At 43.2% G+C, this 18,358-nt stretch overlaps 1 protein-coding gene across 2 annotated transcripts in view; it reads right to left on the reverse strand.

The window, feature by feature from the left end:
• The window catches only part of raly (RALY heterogeneous nuclear ribonucleoprotein), a 139,214-nt gene extending 121,121 nt beyond the window's left edge, over positions 1 to 18,093 (reverse strand). For both annotated transcript variants that reach the window (XM_080000322.1, XM_080000323.1), the window contains exon 1: positions 18,044 to 18,093. The gene's annotated coding sequence lies outside the window, so the exon portion shown is untranslated. The remainder of the gene's footprint in view (positions 1 to 18,043) is intronic.
• Between the last annotated feature and the right edge of the window lie 265 nt (positions 18,094 to 18,358).

An 18,358-nucleotide genomic window follows, 5' to 3' on the forward strand; every position in this document is an offset into this window, starting at 1 on the left:
CGACAGGACATGGCCAAAATCAGAGTGAAAGAAAATCACAACTTCTAAAGTGTGTGCGTCCGTGTGCTTATGCCTATTTGGGTGGGACACGAGCTGTAACTGTCATTTTACTACTCCTCCTGCATGTTTCATGCATCTGTAATACAAATATACAAAAATAGGGTTGAGGGCAATAACGGTGACAATTTCTGGGGAGACAGACAGATAGATAGATAGATAGATAGATAGATAGATAGATAGATAGATAGATAGATAGATAGATAGATAGATAGATAGATAGATAGATAGATAGATAGACAGACAGACAGACAGACAGACAGACAGACAGACAGACAGACAGACAGATAGACATAGATAGATAGAGATGCACTCATTGCAAATGCCGTTTTCATACCAGGAAACGCTGTAGTTGGCAGATGCCGCAGGTGTCGCCCAAGAAAAACTCAGAAACTACCCACGGTGGTTCAATGGGAAGCGGGAAGATGGATCTCGATATAAATAAATACGATAAAATAACATAACATCTCATTCATTGATGCCCACGGGGGAGATTCAGACGTTGCAATCACTGCTGCGAGGCGCAGCTCTTATCAGAGCGGAGATAAAGAAAGACACAGCGAGGGGAGGAAGCTGGAACAGGTTGAAATGTCAGCGCTGCCTGGCACGCCAACAAACGTCCAGCTTCCTTTATCTAACACGACACCTGGGAGAAGAGAAGATAGGGTGCGGCTTCCCAACATGTTCCTCCATGTGGGGAGCACAGTCCTCGCTGTTGCGTGTCCCCCAGTCTATATTAATACTATTCAATATTCATACTATGTGCTATAGCATTAATGTATGCATGATAGTGTCGCTGCTAAAAAGGATCTTCTGCCCTCATTTCCCCTCGAAACCTACTAAAACATAAACCATTTTTAAATGGCTCAGATGCCGTCATTGGAGGCCTCCTACAGCATCTTCTGAAAGAGTCAACATTTTATTTTCCCCATCTGTATCTATTTGTGAGCTCGACGGGGATAATTATTCGTCCTTTCCACTGCGATCGTTTACTCCAGGGGTTTGGGGAAGTTCAGACGCACGCTCGATTGTGAATCCTATTCTTCTCTATCAATATCATATGGAAATGGTGAGCGGGACTTTTTCCGCGAAGCGGTTGCCGTGGCGACCGGACGGTCAAGCCACTAATTGCCAAGTAGATTATGTAGCCATTATGCTATCGGTTTTCTGAGGATGAGGATAAATGCGTGGCCATTAAAATCACATAACTCACACGATGGTGCTGACGCACGCATTCCAACACATTGGGAAAGTCCAGAATGTGAAATGGGACCAGGGTCCTCCATCACCTCTTCTGGTCCCAAATGTAAAACCTCGATCATGCCAATTACTGCACATACACGTATCACAGATCCAATGCACATCAACATGGCAATGAAAAAATGCTCCCAAAAGCCCCCAAGGTTTGCCTCCTTATGATCCATTGATTCGTTTTGTCGTCACGTGAGGAGGACGGTGGACATGTTTTGTTCTATTTTCCTGAATGTTCACAATGAGCTACGCTTATTTGGCAAATTTCCCGGGAAAGGCGGAGCCCTTCACCAACAATGAAGACAGCACACATGCATAATGAAAACATGTTGAACGGCTGTTTGTTAATAAAGCGTCAGCGAACTAAAGTAAAGTATCAACCATTTTTAAACAAAGTAATTGTTGTGGATTACCACTTCAGATCAATTTTGCGAGGCAAAATTTAAATCCAGCCGCTCAGGATAGTTCACTTATTTATTTACTTATTAGTTTGACGTTGTGATATACAATATTAAAATGGGATTTAATTTAAAAATAAATAAATAAATAAACTACACTGAGAAAATTGCCTTTCCAAATCAACACGCCCTGGAAACAGATAGTGAAAATGGGGAGATAAGCTCAGCGCGTCTCGGTGTCTCTGGTCAGAGCTTGAGCTCCGCAGGAATGTGAGGAATATTGGGGACATGACAGTTCCAAAAGATCTGTCTCTACCAATAATGAAAGACTAATAAAGACAATTCATAAAGCGTTATCTTAACTTATCTTATCACAAAAATAACAACACGTTCTGACAAACTGACCAGTTGGTGTCACGTGGTTCAATTTGCTTTTATTGGACATCCTGAAATCCTGCATTCTGAAACCGAAGTACTGTAGGCGCAAAGCAAAATACTCTAACGCAGACAAAATAGAAACCAATACATTCAGCGCACGTGGTTATTTCACATTAAATATTGAAGCCACGTTCCCCAGGAAAGCCATTACAGAATAGTAGAAAAGTTTTAGATGCTATTCCATGAAACCTAAAGGCAAACGTGTAAACACTGCGAACACCTTTAAAAATCCCAAAAGTCCATTCTGTTTCGCTTCTTCCGGTTGACGCTCGCTAAGCACGGCCTTGCAAAAAATACCACAGTATTGAATGGGCATCTCTGTGACCCAGTCTCCACAACAACTACCGGTTGTGAGCTTCACAAAGCTGGAATTTATGGCCGAGTTGGCGGAATCCTCTGCCGAGCTGCGGTTTGGAAACCGCTCGTATCAAAGGCCAACGCACAAAACCTGCAAGGAGAACAAAACCTGGAGCTCTAATGGGAAGAAAGAGACACGGTCGTATTATCCTCTTTCACCTTCTTCCCCACATCTGGACGGGTTTACGTCTGGAGAAAGCCAAGGGATACTTTCACCGCCTTCGCTTCCAGCGGTTAGACATGGTGGGGCATCCATAACACCGTGGTCAGCCGTCATGGGAGAGTCACTGGGCCTCATTCGTGAACATGTGCTAGAAATTTGTGATGTGTGCGTAGCGGCCTCACTCGTTCCGAAACACGCGCGAGCGTTGGTAAAGCCGAACCGTCGCAAATGCACAGGCGTGTGCTCGCGACTGCTAAGCCAGAGGAGCCGACTCTACCGAGCATGTCTGCTGCGGCTGCAGGGCGGAGCTGCTATACGCTGTTGTCTCCAGAGGATCCCACTTTAAATGGCTTAAATAAAAACACTGTTTTTATATAAAAGTTATTTTTTCTATGTATTAATTCAATAGAGGCTGTTTGGTACTTGGAAGCAGATGGAGGATTTGGATATGGTGAGTGGAGAAGCTCCGCTCCAGGTTACTACTTATATAATAATAGAATTAAATATTAATAATTTATAATCAATGAATAATGTCAGTGGAAACCAGGGGATCAGCTATTGATCATTCCCAGTAAACAGATGCCTGGAAGGTGCATATCAGTATCCATAAATATATCCATAGAGAGAAAGAATCCATTGTACAACCTGCTTGGAGATGAATATGATGTTTTATAGTTTAACCAACTGCACATACAACAGAGTGAAATTAAGGATCCTAGAATTAAACACATCGAGAAACACACAAATCAAGATACATAAGGAAGATACATAATAGGTGATTTATTATTTGTAGGTCTTTAAAATTTTTATATTGTATGTTGTGTAATATTGAAGACTTACTAATTTTTTATTAATTGTTCAAGTAGCTACAGTCATAATATAATTTTCCAGGACTGTGGCGCATGGTACCGCTGCTCCGACCAAGTTCAAAATGCTCTTCTAAAGTCAGAGCAAATCGAAGTGGGAACACATTGTTGAATCCCCAATTTTTCTCAAAAAAATTGGGGATTGAAGCGCAGATCTGTGCGGCGCCCTGTTCATGAACGAGGCCCATCCAGTCTAACAGCTGCTCCGCGCGGTCCTGTGACGGACGAAGGACCACGAGGCCATTTTACGACCAAGTCCAAGCGGTGTTCCCTCGCGATGTATCCGTCTTCCGGGAGGAGGAATCCTCCAAAAACACCCCCAACGCAAGCCCCAGAGTGGTTTCTTCTGAGCACCAGTAAGTGGATCTCCACCGCCTTCATCCCTCACACGCCCACAGCGTATCATCCTCCACATGCCGTGGAAAGGTGCCGCCAGTGGCGGATCGATTTGGGGAGCCGCTTTCCGTGCACCGCCCAGAATGCGGTAGTCGAAGGTTTCCGGCGGCTCGGATTCAACTATCAATTAAGCTGCATCAAACTTCCGCTCGCACACGTGTCGCGCAGTCACACGGGCGCCATGACGACCCCCCCCGAAACACAACAAACGCAACAAGCAGGAGTCTTGCTCTCTGCTCCGTCGCTGAAGGAGCCGGTGATGACAGGCTTATATAAATACACCCGACTTGACTTGTCACCAACCGCAGGATAAAGTCCCTCACTTGGAACCGAAGTGGAGGTCGTGTGACTCCAAACGGATGAGAGCGCGCCCGCGGATGGGTCTCTCATCCCCCGTGTCCTCCCTGCTCTCCCTCGACAGCTTCACCTTCGCAGCGAAGGTGAACGTTCGCCGTTTGGGTGCGACGTGAGATAAGAACACAGCGATGGATGGCATCTCCTACGTGTGAGCGCGTCTGTGTACTGTACATTGTCTTCAGTACTTGTTTTGCTCGTTGCCAAGAAAGCATACACTGATAAATGGATTCAATTTATTGTAACCGTCTAATATTGGTGTGTGTGTGTGTGTGTGTGTGTGTGTGTGTGTGTGTGTGTGTGTGTGTGTGTGTGTGTGTGTGTGTGTGTGTGTGTGTGTGTGTGTGTGTGTGTGTGTGTGTGTGTGTGTGTGTGTGTGTGTGTACATGAGGGGCAGACTATGAATAATGCATTTCCATTGCGGGTCATGCTGCATTCACTCGGAACATGGAAGACGGGAGCAAACCGGAAGTCCTGTTGGCGGAGGAGAGCATGACGACAGACCAGCGCAGAACACCTGCCCAGGCAGCGGTACACGCTATATGCCTCAATATTTTAACTTTTCGCAGCCCTCCACGACAGAATGACCGCCTGATGCGATGTAGGTGACAAGCCGACTCCACTGCGCATGAGTGCTTGATTTTCACCGCAGTGACGGAGCCGGTAGATTTTATTTGGAATATCCCACTCGAATGGCTTAAATACAAACATGTGGATTGATATAAAAGTTGTTTTTCTCCAACTATTTGTAGCATGGAGGCTGTTTGGTGCTTGTAGCGAGGAAACCGACGGAGGATTTGGAGGTGGTGGTGGCGCGTGCCGCAGTTGATTTGATGATGAATTTGCAGCTCCAGGTTATTACCTATATAATAATCTAATTAAATATGAATAATCAATAATAAAAGAGGTGGAAACCAGGTGATCAGCCATTGAGTGATCGGCGATCAGTTAACTGATCATTGATCGCAACCAGGAAACAGATCTTTAGATGCACTCTCTCGAAACATATCCAACAACAATATCCATAAATATTATCCATAATGCAAAATAATCTATTGTCAAACCAGTTTTGAGATGTATATGATGCTTTATACAGGAGCTGACTTGATTAAAGTTAACCACCTATGAATGATTATGTTTTGGAGCGAATTTAACATTCTTTTAAGTTTGCAATAAAATATCAATAGTAAGCTGCTTTTTAAGTTACATGCATTACTAAAATTTTACATGTAATAACAGACACAAAATAATCATAGTTAATATATAGGGCAATATATTTATCTGCAGTCTTTGTACATCACCACAGCAGCATATGGTCACGCTCGTTGATTTTTGCCGTCGTATGCCCCCGTGCTGTTTTAGAAAGTTCCGTTATGCCGTCTGCCGCCGACCGTGTTCCATGTGAATGCAGCTTTAGCTGTTGTTGTTCTACTTGCAGGAGAAGAGCCACCGCTGTTGAATGCAGGCAAATAAAACATTAACACATCAATCCCAGACACAGCGAGGCTGAATCCCAAATGAAACTGTAGTAAGTCAGTCACAACTTCAGAGTGTCGTGCAATACACACACTACACAGGGAGAGAGAGAGAGAGAGAGAGAGGGAGCAATAACTGGATATCTGTTCACTGGTTTGTGTGCTAAGCGGATCCCAGTACAACCACAGTACTCCCAATATCTGCTTATCAATCCAAAATTCCATGTTGACGTATCTCGCTGCAGTATTCAAGCATGTGACAGTTTAAAGCATATCAGACAAAACTCTGCGTCTTCATACGACAATGCCTTGATTTCACGACAATTCATTTCCATCGTTTGAGAAATTCTCCAATACATTACTGTGTCTTTTCCCCAAGGCCATGCCATGGACAAGATGAATAAAACATTCATCCTGAATCTTCTGAGTGCAAGCCCTTCCAAGTATTATTTGATGGGAAGAAATTGTAGCCAAATAATAAAAATACAACAAATATAACTTGTATGACAAATGCAATGGCAGTATCGATATCTGGAATCAGGATGACAAATGAAAAGCCTTCAGAGAGTAAATAGACTGTGGTGTTTGACGGTGTTTCAAAATGCCACAGGGAAGCACCGTATCACAGCATTATCCTCAGGAGGAGGTGATGAATGGGCATTAGAGGCTCGATGAAGGTGAGAATAAGGAGAGAATATGATCTATTATTCATTAGATTAAGGGTTTGGTTTTTTTTTTACTTACAAAGGCCTAACACAAGGACCAGGAAACACTTCAACAACCTGTAAAAGCAATAAAAAAAAAGTTATGATCGCGGTAGATCCACTCGAAGCGGGTACCAGAGTTCACCGTGCGGTGGGACACAAGCTGCAGCCGACCCGAGTCCCAGGACGCAATTTAAATGGCAGTGGGCAGGGAGCGTTACCATGGCGATGACAGTGGGAGAGACCTGTCTGTCTCATCAGGATATCCCCCCCCCCCCAATAAAATATATGAAAATAAATAATAAATATAGCTGCAGGCAGCAATACCCTGGTCGGACCGTTGCCTAAGTTCAATGGACGAATGTACTTTGGCTCCCTGCAAAGCTGCTGGGTGAGTCATACTGCAAATGTCCAAATGTGCTGTGCGCGTGTTTATCTTACCCTGCTTAATAATTGCACAATTATTGCCAGTAATTGTTAATAAGCAGGTGTCATTATTAACCAGTGATCTGTGAATGGCTTTACCAACCAGCATGGCCTTATTCCATAATTTTTAAAACATTTTAAAACACCAATACAACCAGTAATCAGCATTCCTTAATGCAAATATTGTCTTACAGACGGTACGTTGCCATGGCAATTCTGATATGGCAATATAATTTATTTCTAGAACATTTTATTTTATTCTACCAGATGTTTTCATGCCCTGATCAAGGCCAGTTCCTTCCATCAAAACACAATCTAGGTCACTTGCTGTCCATGTCAAAACATTTTGGGCCTCGCTCTTAAGTGCAGCTGTCAAACTGACAGCTGCACACCGCTTGTTCCTGGAGTCTCCAAACATCGCCCTGATGAAATGAGCCTCTTAACACCAACACATGTGGAGTATCAACAGGTATATTTAAAGGAGATTCGTCGGTATTATATGTTGTCGGAGACTTTGCAGCAACTTCTGTCTGCGTTTTTCCAGTCAAGTTTTTTGCAGTACCTACTTTAGAGTTTTCAGAGTTTTGTTCATAATAAGGTTAATAGTAATAAAATAATACCTGTCACTTGTAATTGTGTATAGTTAAGTTTGTATATTATATTCCTTCACTTGAGGTCCAAAACAGACTTCATCTGATGAGGTTTGGATTGGACTCACATTATCTGCGTACTCCATCAACTTGCGCATGCGCGAAGGATTTCTCCGCATCTTTGCTCGGCGCCATCTTGGTGAGGTTGCGACTGTTGATAACAACTTCTTCCACAATACTGAACCGCCGGTCCGGATGAAACTCAAACGACGGCATGTTGGAACTGCCCCGAATACACATCTCATTCATTTTGTCTGTGGGTTCGTAGGATCCATGACATCCATAAAGTTTGGACGTCAGTTACAGCTGCACATGACACCATCTTGCTGAGGACCCGGTTGTTGACCAATCACTAAACTGCAATGCTATGATGTGACCTGTGCACACCGTTATTTGCACATGCATGATGCGTGACAAAACTTTTTTTCTTTTCTAAATTATTTGATAACAATGGATCGATCTGGATCAAACTTGGACGACGGCATTTCGGGACTGCCCCGAATACACATTTTATTCAGCTTGTCTGTGAGTGCGGCGGATCCATGAGAGCCACACACCACTGACATGAGTTTTTCATTAACAAAATCAATCCCGGGATGTAGCTCCTGGCCTTTTGGGGCTGGAGCGCTAATAATAATAATAATTTAAATAAATAGATAAATTAAATAAATACTGGGACTCCAATTGATCAATTAATAAATTGCTGAATTATGTAATGAGAGGCCATTTCCGCAACATTCTGGAATAAAACAATTACAAATAAATAAGGTTTAAAGATATATAGATATAATGTATAAAATATGAATAGAATTGATAATAAACAAATAAATTCCTGCCTGGATTAAGTTAATTTACGATAAATAAATGATGAACAATAATGTACAGCCTGGATCTCTGCCCTTCCTCCACCTGCAGCCAGTCTGCAGTCCAGGTCACGCTCCACTGGTTCATTCATACACACACACACACACACACACACACACACACACACACACACACACACACACACACACACACACACACACACACACACACACACACACACACAGTTACCTAAGTGTGTGTGTGTGTGTGTGCGTGTGTGTTGGTAATGTGCGTTTACATGCAAGACTGTGTCATTGAATTTGTTGGTTATCTCTTAATGGCAAAAGGTCATGTTTAAGCAAATATTTTCTTCAGTTTAATAAGCCCCCTTTCACCGGCAAAGCCCCGTGACAGCCATGTTGTAAATTAGCCGGAGCCAATTATAACTTCCTGCTCTGACATGATATTTAAAACACTGCTCCGCTTATCTGCTCACTCCTTACTACCTCTCTTTCTCACTTTCACATCCATGTATTTAATTTCAAATATTATCGTCACATTGAATATCGGGCTGTGTTCCTTTCCATGTATTTGTTCTCCCTTTGCCATCTTACATTCTATGATTACATTCTCTCTCTCTCGCCCTCTCATTCTCATGCCTGGTCTCTATCTCTCTCTCTCTCACTCTTTCTCTCTCGCTCTCTTTCTCATATCCCTCGTTGCCTCTCACGCCCTTCTCTGGTTCTGATGCATCCACCTTCCACCACCCTAAAATGGACGGGGCGAGCCTGCCACGCCACCCGCTCTGCCCTTCTCTCCGGGAGGGGGGGATTTCGATATGAGCCGTGTTTGCTGAAACCCTGCGTGGGAGCGCTGGGAAGTAGAGCCCGGACGCCGCGTAACACAACACATTAAACACCCAGAACATACCCCCCGTGACGCACGCAAAGTCTTGCGTGGCTGCCTCCATCCGCGTAGAGGATAAGTTGTAAGTCGCTTTGGACAAAAGCGTCTGATCAGTGGAGTAATGTGATGTAAATATAATGCTATAGCTGGTCCCAAGATTCAGATATATAGTATATACTTGGAAAAAATAGAGAGAAAGAGAGAAAGGGAGAGAGAGAAATGGAGAGAGAGAGAGAGAGAGAGAGAGAGAGAGAGATAATATAATGAGGGAAAATCAGTATCGATTGAGTGGATTCCTGATTGCATTGACGGTGTAAAGCCCACCCACCCCTGCACAGAAAGCATCGACTTTGTGGCTGTTTGCTGCTTCACACCAATTCCTTTTGCTCTAACCTCCTCCAGGGCCTGCTGCAGGCAGGAGCTGCTGTGTGCTGCACAGAGCCTTGGCAGCCTTGCACCCCAAGCACAAAATATTTTCACTTTGCCATTGCAGATTGGTGACGATAATGCTGTAGGCCTGACCAACAATGCAGCGGGAGGAAAGAAAGCGGCTATTAACGGGGGGGGGGGAAAGAATACCCCTTCCATCTAAAACACAAGATTGAAAGTATACAATGACCACTGTAGTACAACTGCTCATACTAGAAGGAGAGTTATTATTATAATTATAATCAATTGGGGGTGTGAGAGGGAGAGAGGGAGGGAGACAGACAGAGAGAGAGAGAGAGAGAGAGGGAGAGAGAGAGAGAGAGAGAGGAGGCGGCGAGATGATGTGCTGACTCGTGGATTTGGCTGAGCTGAAATGTCAGGATCTCGACTTCTTCATCTCATCCCCCTCTTACACAGGGAGGGAGGGAGAGAGAGAGGGAGAGAGCAGGGGAAATAAGATAAAGGAAATTAAGGGGGAGAGGAAAAAGACTCCTAGGGAGACAGGAGCGATAGAACCATAGATAGAATGGTGGTACTTGGGATGAGGTCAGCGAATGAAGGAGAGACAGACAGGAAGAGGGAGGGATGGAGATATAATATCACAATATTTGTTGACGAATACCTCGATACTGTGCTAATTTGATGATATTTTGCTGGTCTAAAACTACAGTGGCAATAATGCAGCCGGCAACATTTTAATAAATTATAAACATTTAATTAAATTTAAATTAATTCATTTGTGGGTCAGATTTAATATAATGTTGAATATCACAATGTATCATTATTAATATGTATTATAATATTTATAAAAATAATATGGAATTCATTTGGATTAAAATGTTTATTTATATAAATTTAATTAATTACGAATGTCAATGCTCAACTAATCCGCACTATTTTACTTAATGTTTTCAGAATATGAAAATTATTAATGAAATGTTTTCATGATTAAGTGTCTATTTTTAACGTTGTATTATAAATAGATAGATAGATAGATAGATAGATAGATAGATAGATAGATAGATAGATAGATAGATAGATAGATAGATAGATAGATAGATAGATAGACAGATAGATAGATAGATAGATAGATAGATAGATAGATAGATAAATGTCACTACCTTAAAAAAAAAACACTTAAGTTAATAATGCTCATAAAAAGCGGACCCACTTCACCTCCCCAAGACAGGCCCGTAGTGTGCCCGGCACCAACAGCACCGGGATCCCACCTCACCACTGCCGGCAAGCGCCGGCCCTCACTTTCATTGCTCCACGGGATTTGTTTCACGTGCATGCAAGCCGATCTGCCTGGCCGAGCACATCTGGTACCTATACCGGTATCAGGGGCTGATCTCTGGTGCTCGCTGAAGCGGCGAGGTCGCGCTGAAGGGGCGCTGTAACCGGAGTGTACATTATATTAACCTAAGTAACATAGACTGTGATTGAAACGTGACCGATAAGGTTGAAAATTGTCTGGTAAAATAAATAAAAAAATTTCGGACACCCGAACAAATTTTTCGACAGGGGTGTAAAAGTACAATTGCACTCGGAAACTGTAGGGACGCCAAATCCCAAATACCAAAGTTACATAGTACTGCTTAGTCTCAAAGTACAAAACAACCTACAAACCAGTGTTGCATGTAGACAGGCGGTGAGAGACATCACTCACCATGTGTGTGTGTGTGTGTGTGTGTGTGTGTGTGTGTGTGAAGAAGCTTTCCTGCTGTCACACTATTTCTACGATTATCTGCACCAGTTCTTCTGCTGGCCTCATGACGGTATATATAAGCATGTGTGTGTGTGTGTGTACAGTATATATGAGGGAAAGTGTAAGGCTCTTGGGAATGTGTGAGATTTAGGGTGTGTGTGTGTGTGCGTGTGCGTGTGCGTGTGTGTGTGTGTCACTCTCTCTAACTTGATCCATCTGCTCTTGAGTGATGCTCTGCTGACTGCAGAGTTCTGCGGGGATGGTGTGTGTGTGTGTGTGTGTGTGTGTGTGTGTGTGTGTGTGTGTGTGTGTGTGTGTGTGTGTGTGTGTGTGTGTGTGTGTGTGTGTGAGTGTGTGTGTGTGTCCTGCGTTCGCTCAGTCCTGGTCCCACTTTAATCCGGGGGGGGGGAACTGATAGAGTCATCCACCCTTCACCATCCCTCCTTCACAGCACTGACACTGAGCAAGACTCGAAAAAATACAGAATATTATTTTATGTTATTGAAAATATTACGGCTGACCAATTTCTCCATGGTCCTGAAATGTGTGAAAGTGTCTGGCCCTGAATCCGATGCCTCGGCCGCAAGTATACGGATATTTCTGAAAAGACATGACAATTCTAGGCCAGTAGGGGGCGAAGATGATGTCAGACTCGGTGTAGAATACCACGGAAGAACATTACGACGCATGTTGAGTTCATGATGTCGGCGTTGTCAAGAAGCTCCGTTTTACTTCCTCCACACAAATAAATGGGGAACAGAGTTTAAAAAAAAAAAAATTAAAAAAAATTAAAAAAACTCCACCCTGGAACGAGTTTTTTCAAAAGCTTTGACCCAGTTCCTAAAACGCCATTTTGGTGTGGAAGGGAGGCCAAAAACGTGGAGAAAATACTTAATTTTCTAAAATATCGGTATACGTGTGGACAGGACCTAAAAACGCCAGCGTTAAAGTACCGAACTAAACTCAAGCTTTTCAAATAGAACTGGGCGATAAAACCCTTCTCCAAACAACACATAAAATCGCTAAATAAATTAACCCGGATAATGATGCTTACGTTCGGGAGATTTTAAATTGATATGTTCTCATCGTTGGGTATTTTCAAAATGACAACCTTGCTCTGAGGATAGGGAAACGAACAGCGAGCACACATCATCCTCCAAAAAGCCAAAACGGTAAAACAAAGAAAAAAAGAAAAAGGTCGCGCAACATCAGTTATATATTGCGATAAATATCCACAGAGATAAATATGAGAAAATCCATCACCAATCCACCGACGCTCCCCGCCTCGGCGCCAGCCGGAGCCAGTTGGGCTGACCGGCCAATCACAGCAGATGGGCGGGACGCCCGGCAGGGAACGTACGGGGAGAGCGCTGGAGCCAAAACGCAGCGAGAAGCGACGTCCGGTCGCATCTTCAGGTTGTCCTTTATATTTACTCTTCCGCACGTGAGCGCTTTTGCTTGGACTTTAAATGAATGAAACCCGTCCGTGCCGGCACCTCTCCACCGCAACCACAAAGGCCATGACTTTTAGGTTGTATTTTCCAAACCCCTCAATAGAGAGTTCAAAATTATGGGGGGGGGGGGTTGGAAATGAGTGTGCAGGACAGGGTATTACTGAGAAAAATCAAACAAAACTGCAAAATGCAGATTTATGCCAAAATGGAGTTTAACCAAAACACAGGGACTAAATTACAATAAACATTACAAAAACAATGTGTCATGTTTTTGAATAGTATATTTGTGTATATACACATACACATACACATGCTGATGCCTATAATAAAACACATTTCCTTTCCATTACCAAATGCAAAACGTTTCAGTTGGAAATGGCAGGTGATAAAATATTCCTGGGCTTCTCTAATGCAACCGCCTTTCTTCTCCACTTTTTTTCCTTTTAAGAAATTGCAAAAATAATGAACCCGGAGAAAGAAATGAAGAAGTAAGTCGATTTTTCAGGGGGTTCAGCAGGGGGATGAGTTGAACGTGACTAAATGATATTTACCGGCTATATACCACCATTCATCGACCAGGGCCAATTTAATCCCTGTGCATCTATATAATTGACAAAAAATTTAAATAAAACCATAAGCGAGAGGATTGACAATTTCTTCAATGAAATTGACCGTTTTTTCTCCGCTAAATCCGAGGAGCGCAGCACTGTCTGGAAGAGAATTGAAGGACGGCTTCTCTATTTGTCAACCGGGTCCTTATTAAAATGTTGGTTTCCATCATTTATAAGTGTTCATAGCAACAACCTCGCGGAACGCTCTACTATCCAGGAACTTACCACTCTGACGCAACTCCCCACTGTGCTTCAACGCAACCGAGTGGGGCAAACGATTAAGACTTAAAAGCCATCTTGTCCCCCATGAATATTCAGTTCTTTACCTTCACCATACCAATCTGAATCTATTATGAACCATTGGACTGTGACAAATTGAAAAATGCCAATGAAACAGAAACCACGAAAAGAAACATACGGCGTCAACAAAAACAGCAGGACGGCGAAATTCCCATTTTCCTGGTGAAAAAATCTGCCCGTCAATCAGAGAGACGGATGCAAAATAAGCTTAAAAAAACAAAACATAAATATCAACTGAGGCCTGTCACGGCGAGACCACGATGAACGTTTTTTGGGCGAAAGTTCACCACAACCTCTGGTTAACTTTGCAGCGGAACGGACCCTCGGCGGCAAGATCAATGCGCTTTGAAGACCGGATCCGACAGCTTCCCCTCTTAGAACATGTGGGGCCCGAGCGGACGTCTATAAAGGCTCTGGCCGAGAATCCAGGCAGCCGTGCCGTTTACTGTACTTGTGAAAGTCAAAATGCAATTAGAAGCCAGTAACCCCGGCGCTAACCCTTCGTCACGATGCTTCGTCTTTAGTTTTTCTGTTTGTTATTTTTCTCTCTCTGACGCCGGTTTAAGTGCTGCATCCGTGTACGATGTCGCTCCGTGAGGATGACCGTGTTGTGCAGAATCCTTCCTATGAAAAAGACAATGTAATAACGATAATGGCAAAAAAATTTGGTATTGTCCATTCTTAACATCCAATCATTTTGGCCATTGCAGTAACACAAAGAGAACACACATAACCAGTGAAGACAGGTGTGAGGGCTGTGCGGTTACAGACGGAGTCTGTGTAAAGCAAATAGCTTCCCGGCCGAGGAGCGTTTGTGAGGCAGAACCAGCTCGCCTGCGTTCTGTGGATTCAGCGCGGTCCGCGGTCCGCGGAGCGGGAGACGTGCGAGTGTAAACATCCGTACAGGAGACATCGATGTCCCGGGGACACGAGCTCGGCCTGAACTGCAAATCACACGACCGACGATTGGCTGCCGGTTTGAAAACACTTGTTTACGTTGATAATCTCCGGGCGGCGCTCGCACCGGTAGCGTGGAATAACATGTCCACCGTTTATTCCACCGGCTGCTACGTATACTCTGTCCTTCCTCCTGAAAATGTTCAACAACGTACAGGAGGTCCAGGGAACAAGACAAGACACGCCTACAAGGCTCTTGGAAGACACGCCCACAACGCACAGGGAAGACACGCCCACAACACACAGGGAAGACACGCCCACAACGCACAGGGAAGGCACGCCCACAACGCACAGGGAAGACACGCCCACAACGCACAGGGAAGACACGCCCACAACGAGCAGGGAAGACACGCCCACAACGCACAGGGAAGACACGCCCACAACGCACAGGGAAGACATGCCCACAACGCACAGGGAAGACACGCCCACAACGCGTAGGAAAGACACGCCCACAACGCACAGGGAAGACACGCCCACAATGCGCAGGAAAGACACGCCCACAACGCACAGGGAAGACACGCCCACAACGCACAGGAAAGACACGCCCACAACGCACAGGGAAGACACGCCCACAATGCGCAGGAAAGACACGCCCACAACGCACAGGGAAGACACGCCCACAATGCGCAGGAAAAAGATGCCAGAGCAGAGCACACAAAACATACGTGTGTGTGTGTGTGTGTGTGTGTGTGTGTGTGTGTGTGGGTATGTGTGTGTGTGTGTGTGTGTGTGTGTGTGTGTATGTGTGTGTGCGTGTGTGCGTGTGTGTGCACGTGCCTGTGCGCCCGGAGCACAGCTATAATGCAATTCAACTTAATGGGAATCTTCCTCTCGGCTAAGGCACTGCAATTAATGCTTGGCCGGGGAAAGGGAGGAGGACAGAGAAGAGGAGGAGAAGGATAACTCATATATGCTCCTCCTACACACCTTTTAAGAATTGTTGAAAAAAGGTGTGAAATAATACAAATGAAATGACTGCAAATGACTAACTGCAACTCAAAGAGAATGAACAAGATTCAGAACAAGAGTCAGCTCCGTTATCCAGAAATACACTCTTGGCTTATAGTAGATTTGAAGGTAAAAATATTGTGGGGTTTTTTTTACACTTTTTGTACTACAAGCAAGTGTAAAAGTGTGAATGTACTTAAAAACCTTTTCCAAATGTAAAACAATCTATCTATCTGTCTATCTATCTGTCTATCTATCTATCTGTCTATCTATCTATCTATCTATCTGTCTATCTATCTATCTATCTGTCTATCTATCTATCTATCTATCTGTCTATCTATCTATCTATCTATCTATCTATCTATCTATCTATCTATCTATCTATCTATCTATCTATCTATCTATCTATCTATCTATCTGTCTATCTATCTATCTATCTATCTCTCTATCTCTCTATTTATCTATCTATCTATCTATCTATCTATCTATCTCTCTATCTCTCTATCTATCTATCTATCTATCCATCCATCCATCCATCCATCTATCTATTGATCTATCCATCTATCTGTCTTTCCGTCTATCTGTCTATCTATCTATCTGTCTATCTATCTATCTATCTATCTATCTATCTATCTATCTATCTATCTATCTATCTATCTGTCTATCTATCTATCTATCTATCCGTCTATCTATCTATCCGTCTATCTATCTATCTGTCTATCTATCTATCTATCTATCTATCTATCTATCTATCTATCTATCTATCTATCTATCTATCTGTCTATCTATCTATCTATCTATCTATCTATCTGTCTATCTATCTATCTATCTATCTATCTATCTATCTATCTATCTATCTATCTATCTATCTATCTATCTATCTATCTATCTATCTATCTATCTATCTATCTATCTATCTATCTATCTATCTATCTATCTATCTATCTATCTATCCATCCATCCATATATCTATCTATCTATATGTATATATATATATATACTATATACACATGTATATTAATATTTTACTACTTTTCAAAGCAAATATGAACACTGTTTACTTTTATACATTTTTAAACACCGTCTACAGAATTTATTTGTAAATAACTGCAATCAGAATCTGCATCATCTGCAGAATGAAAGCTCCAGTCTTACTTTATGAAGTATTATAGGCTGTGTTAGGGGAGACCGGGGCCGGGGCTCACACGGGTAAGTTGTCGCATCATTCATATTTCCACCATCAGAGGGTGCTACTTAAAAAGTGGAATCCTAGTTGGATATCATATCCTGTCTGGGGAAAAAAGCAAAGACTGAGGTGAACTGAGGTGAACACTGGTTTACTGTCTTTCACTTCTAAAGTAAAAAAAAAAAAAATTAAAAAATACTTGACATTTTTTCTAATAATCTTCTTCCAGTTAAAAATCTTCACAATTATACATTTGTCCTTGGTCGAGTTGAGAATAAAGTGTTCAAAGTAAACATTAGAAAACATGTGACAACTGACCTGCTGATGGGCAACTTGCCACTGTTCTGAATTTGATGCCGCGTGGATCCCAACATACATAAACGAGTGTGAAAAGCGTGACAACATGGCCCCCGGTCTCCTACATCAGGGCACTGGGTATGACATTTTGACTTCTAAGACATCGAAAGAGCAGGTACTTCCCCCACGACAGGCTTTAGTTAAGTCAAGTCTAACTCCGGCACCGCTGCAGCTCCTCTGTGTCTTACCCGGATCGTGGTCACTCCCAGATGGATGCCACGAACCGAGCGCTGCATGCTGTCATACGGACAATTTCTCAAATGTAAAAAGAATGATAATAAAATCCGCTTTTCTGTTGCAAGGAGTGTGTGTGTGTGTGTGTGTCTGTGGGGGGGTTGTTGAACAAAACTAAGAATGATGTAAAGCGGAAGAATAAAACATGAAACTCAACAAATGTTCCAAGAAAGACATAAAAACAAAGTTTCACACGTGACTATTTTTTTAAAAGAAAGAAAGATCAGCGAAAGCAAGACAACGTGGGAAAGACCACAGAAACAAAATCAAAGGTGCCGTGTGTGTGTGCGTGTGCGTGCGTGTGCGTGCGTGCGTGCGTGCGTGCGTGTGTGTGTGTGTGTGTGTGTAGCGCGGTGTGTACTTCCTTATGCACACTAAAACACGCACCGTCCTCCCATCAGGACCGAGACGCGCATCTCCCCCAAAACAAGCCCGTCCGTCGGTTCACACCGACACTAATAAGAATTAAAAAAAAAAAACAAAAAAAAACGGGAAAGAAGAGAAGCAAATAAAAGAAAAACAAAAAACAAAAAACAAAAAAAAACAAAAAAACAAAAACAAGATAGGCAAGAGGAGGAAAAGAGAAAGGGAGGAGGGGGGATAAGAGGACTCACCGGAGGAGCGGCAAAAGGCGCACGGATCGGACCGGGTGAGAGGCGGGGGGACGGCCGGACGCGCGCTCGGTAACCGGGACGGAGCTCGACTGGACGCGCGGCGAAGCGGCGGAACGGAGGAGCGGCATGGAGCAAACCATCTGTCTGGGAGGAGGGGAGCCGGTCCCACACTCAGAATCCACCAACACAACAGACATGTACAAGGATATTTTATTATAAGCATTTAATGTGTTTTTTGTTATTAGTATTGTTATTTAGTATATTTCTCATTGTATATATTTATTATTTTATACACATTTTATCATACCGTTGCCA

The sequence above is a fragment of the Zeus faber genome (assembly GCF_960531495.2).
Source record: "Zeus faber genome assembly, chromosome: 5".
Taxonomy (NCBI): domain Eukaryota; kingdom Metazoa; phylum Chordata; class Actinopteri; order Zeiformes; family Zeidae; genus Zeus; species Zeus faber.